The sequence below is a fragment of the Coffea arabica genome, chromosome 9e (genome assembly GCF_036785885.1).
Source record: "Coffea arabica cultivar ET-39 chromosome 9e, Coffea Arabica ET-39 HiFi, whole genome shotgun sequence".
Lineage (NCBI taxonomy): Eukaryota > Viridiplantae > Streptophyta > Magnoliopsida > Gentianales > Rubiaceae > Coffea > Coffea arabica.
In genome coordinates, this window is record NC_092327.1 from 22004228 (window position 1) to 22009337 (window position 5110).

Here is a 5110-nt window from a genome sequence, read left to right on the forward strand (position 1 = left end):
CTTGCTGGCCCTTTGGGTCGATTTTCCCCTGCAGTTGACGGCTTAGTTGTGGTCCCTTCAGTCGGTGACTTGAGTCCATCCTTCTGTATTTTAGGGCACCGGGCAATCAGGTGTTCGGTGCTTCCACATTTGTAGCATTTCCGGACTGAACTATTTTTCCAACAATTCTCATCGGTGTGGTTGCCCCCACAGAAACCACAGGTTGGCTTAGCGGCCGTGCTTGACCCTCCACGCTGAGCACTCTTCTGAGGCTCTTGCACTATTTGACCTCGCCCAAAGCTATTCGGGGTCCTTGCAGGTCGTGGACCATCCGTACCTTTATTTATCTTGGCAGATGGCTCGTTTCGCGAGCTTTGTCCGACCATGGAATCATTTGAGCTAGGTTGCCTCCTTTTCCGATCGTGGAAGGCTTTAACCTGTCCTCTGGCAGTCTCAATTCGCTGTGCTTTTTCTAGCGCTTGGCTAAACGTATTCAACTGAGCCGCTGCTAACGATTCCTGGATTTCCACATTTAAACCTTGAACGAATCGACGAATTCGTTTCTGCTCCGTTAACACCAGCTCTGGGGCAAAGCGAGAAAGTTTAGTGAACTGAGTTTCGTACTCCGCCACACTCGAGGCCCCTTGACGTAGGCGGATGAAATCATCTTCCCGTTTTTCTTGCACAATGGGTGGTAAATATTTTTCATTAAACTCCCGTGTGAAGTTGATCCAGGTCCAAGGAGTCTGTTCGCGCTCCCACTTGGCTTTGATTACATTCCACCAGGCTCGAGCGGCCCCTTCAAACTGAAAGACCGCAAAGGATATCTGCCGCTCCTCTGAATACCTAAGCGCGGCAAATATGTCTAACATACGGTCTAGCCAACCCTCCGCTAAGTCAGGGTCGGCCCCACCGATAAACTTTGGGGGTGCGAATTTTTGGAATCGCTCCAAGGCACGGTCTTCACCCTCGTGATTGCCTGGATTATGTCCCGGATTATGTCCAGGATTCCCCATACCGCTTCCTTGGCCCTGTTGATTTGTCAATCGCTCTAGTAACTCGGCCATCCGCTGGATGGCTGTAGCGACTTGATCTGGTTCTGGTCCTTGTTCTCTTTCAGGGCTTCGTGCTCGCCCTCTACCTCCTCTGCCTCCACCTCGAGTACCGGAGGCCATTTAAGTGCAAACGTCTATAGATCGTAACATTACATATAAACTTATTATCCGGACTATGAGCAAAAGTACGGACGTAAAGCGTACGAACAAAAGACACACAAAGGATAAATTCAACATGCTACTCAAATATATACATAGATATACAAAATCACACCAAAAGATTTACAGATTACCGACCTCCAGTCGGTACAAAACCCAATGTACACATGAGCACTCCGGCTCCAAGATCTAGTCGGCCAACCAAATAAAGAAAGAAAGTGGTCATGCCAGTTTTAACAAAAGGAATCTACCAGCTAAGCAAAAGACGAAAGCGACCCTAAACGCCTCCCCTAGGGCCCTGGTCCCCAACGGAACCTAAAGTACCAATCTCGCCTATCTGCTCCGGCCCAGTAGCTCGCGGGGGTGCCTCCGCGGCCATATCTAGCAAGACCCCGCAGTCAAACGTGATACTCCGGGCCCTCTCCCTAAGCTGCCTCTTCAAAGAGAAGAGGTGCTGGTGTGTGTCCCGGAGGTCCCGCTCCAGGTCCCTAACGCGTAACGCCTGCCAGCGGCTAAACTGTCTAGCCTCCTCAAGCTGCTCCCTCAGAGTCTCGACCGTCCTGTCGAGGTGATAACGCTCATCATCCAATGCTAAGACTATCTCGTCGGGATAGCCGTAAGTATACCAACACGCGCAGGGTCGGCGCGACACCTGGCCGAAGGGGGAGTACAAAGTGTAAGGCTCTCCCAGCCTCTGTCGATAACGGATAGCCCGCTTACGCAGCGGTCGATCCTCTGGGCCCCTCCTACTCGAACTGCCTGGGTCCATACCTACAAAACATTAAGTCGTCAGTCAACCGGCATTTCAACTTAAAAGATATCATTCAACTTAAAAGAATCCAATATGCCTAATGCCTATCGCGTATGTCCCACAATTGCCCAAGTCCTCTAACCTAGGCGCTCTGATACCAACTGTGACGACCCCACTTCTCCCAAGGGCGAACCCAAGGGTATCGGCGGGCCGCCTGCCTAGCTCGCGCCAGGACTCAAAACTTAAAACAACGAAAGCTAGCAAAATCCAAAAGAGTACTATACATATATATGCAATCCCAAAAGAGTTATAAGTACATTCCCCAAAAGTACCTGCTCAAACTATTACATCCTTATAATTACAACCAAAACCAAAAGGTAGACCCTAAGAAGGGTCCTTATACAAACCACCACAATAAAAACAAACATCCTAATTGTTCGCTATTACAAGCAAGTCTAACTATACTATACTAGTGTAAGTGCCCAAACGTACCCGCGTCGGCCCCTGCTAAGGAAAACAAACGGAATGGGGTAAGCTAAAAGCTTAGTAAGTAAACAGGGGCAAAAGCGTAAATTTCACGTAGCAACATTTACACAGTAAGAGTAAAGCAAAAGCAGAAAAGTAACATCACATAATAAGGATACGGGTGGCTCCAAAGCCAATTCATTTGCCATGCTTGATCTCCTGTCGACACTCCGTCGACCATAAATAAGGTCCGTAGAACTTCACTTGTACACCCACCGACACCTTATCACCCTCACTGGCCAGTCACCTCACAAACTTGCCCAGGCGAACGAAATCACAAACTTGAGCTTTGATCATAAGCTCGGGTCACAAACTTGGTGACCTCAAACCAAGTTGGACTGACTTCGACCAAGCCCTAACCGGCTCGAATAGTCCATCTAGGTATTGAGTTCAACCGCAAACTCACAAAATTCACAAAAGTATTCAAAAGTCACCCCGAGCCACAAGCTCAAGGGTTTTTGTTCCAAAATTTCTCACATACATATGTCATGTACAAATTGGTGCGTAAATTAGGGTCTAGATCGAGTGCGATAAAGTACACCCTCGCCTAGGTACCCTTTTTACACACAACGAAACACATAAACAACTAACACATAAGAGCGGCCTGAATACTTACTCAAAATACCAAAAGTAGTATAAAGGCGGAATTCACTTTGTGTGTTGGCTAGTAGTGGGCCCCACCGGCACCGCCTAGCTCACCACTGTCTGAAATCGAAGATTATGTCACAATATATCACAAACGGCAACTAACGTACTTGAAATAAGCCAAACGGCAAAATTGGCACGCGCAAGTGCGGAAACGGCAAAACGGCCGCACACGTCCGCGCAGAACGGCAAACGGAAATGGCCAAATCGGCCATCTCAAACCGTTTTGGTCAAAATTAGGCTAGGAGTGTCGGATCAAGGCGGGTGAGACACCGTTTCGAAGCTAAGAGGAAGATCTACAACTTTCATTTAGACATCTCAACCCAGATCTCAATGGGTATAGGTGAAAATTGCGTGAAACAGTTCCAGCTGTTTCATTGCGAGTTACCAAACAGGCCCTGTTTGCAAGGCCGTAACTCACGGCTCAGAAATCGAAATTAAGAAATTCCAAAGGCATTAGAAAGCTGAGACATAAGGCTAAAACTTTCATGTTTTGGCCAAGACCTGAATCTATTCAGAACAAAACAAAATTCGAGTGCCAAAGTACCCGTCAGAACTGTCCAAATACAAGGCAGTTCTGACGAGCGATATTGTTTTGATCATAACCGGAGCTACGGAACTCGGTTTTCGACGTACTTTATACCGTTTCGAAGCTGAGATCAAGATCTAAACTTCTTATGAAGGAGTTGGCACCCAGATCGAACTCTATAAAAATCGAAAAATCATGGGCAGAAACAAAATCAGAAAACGCGTAGAACCAGAGGGTCAAAACAGGCTTGAGCATTTCGTCGATAACTCAGGCTACGCTAATCCGATTGACCTGAAATTTTGTAGGCATACTCAGGACTCAAGGGGCTACGACTTTCATGTTTTACGAAACTTCTGAATCAGCACGGAACATTAAGAAAAATGGAGCTCAAGTTCAGGTTCTGGGTTGCCCTGTTTACCCATTTTGCCGGTTTCAAATGTCGCAAACATATGGTTCGTTTTCATGGTTCTTATGCAGGTTTTTCAACCACTTTTGTACCAAATAAACACACATACACTAACATCTAAATGGCCTACAAATGGTCCGAAATTCCCCTCCCAAGTCAATACCAAATTTAACAATCATCAACCACAATCCCTAACCAAATTTCATTTGCACCAATGAACTTAATCCAACCTCTCACTAACCAAACTCTATCTCACTAACCATAAGCTAAGCTAAATTAGCCTAATGGAGTTTAGGGTTTCTTAACCCAAATCAGCTTTTTGCAAGTAACCAACCAAATCAAGTGAGGCAATTCATCAAACATAACCACTACAAGTCCATTTCTCAACTAAACAAGTAAGGAAAGCATTACATTAAAAAGCCCTAATTCTCTTTCTCTTGACCGAAATTTCCAGCAGCATAAATCACCAAAAATTAACCAAAGTACTCCATAAAAACAAGTGATAGGCATAAGAGGTACCACAATCAAGCACAACTAAGGTCCTATGCCAAAATAACCACTAGTTCATCAAACAATAATCAACTTAAGTCTTCAACTAGACTTTCTTACCTTTGATTCAAGCTTGGTAGATGATCACCCACAACAATCAAGTGCTCAAGTTGTTCCTCCAAGATCCAAACTCAAGATTGAAGAGCAAAAATGATGCACCAAAGCAAGCTTTCCTTTTCTTTTTTCTTTCTCTTCTCACGGCTCTCACTCTCTCTTATTCTCTTAGTTTTTGTTTTGTTTTATTTCTCTTGTCTCTCTTATAGTTGTAAGACAACATATTAGTCAAAGCTTTGGAAGATATTTCTTATGGCTAGCCAATCACATAAATGCTTTATTTGTTGTTTTCACCCTTGCACTTCAACTTTCTCTTTCTTATAAAATTTCCCTCAAACATTTGATAACCTTTCAATTTACTCCATAAGTCATAACTTATTCTAATCTAAAACATATAATCACGCTTAATTATTTCACTAATCACTTTCTCATCTTAATCACTTACACTTAAGCATACT

General features: G+C 44.8%; 1 long non-coding RNA gene across 1 annotated transcript; it reads right to left on the minus strand.

The window, feature by feature from the left end:
• Nucleotides 1-2209: 2209 nt before the first annotated feature.
• LOC140014493 (uncharacterized) lies at nt 2210-4811 on the minus strand. Its single transcript, XR_011821251.1, has 2 exons — nt 4659-4811; nt 2210-2448 (listed from the first exon to the last, which is right to left on the minus strand). It is a non-coding gene; the product is annotated as an uncharacterized lncRNA (long non-coding RNA).
• Nucleotides 4812-5110: the final 299 nt, after the last annotated feature.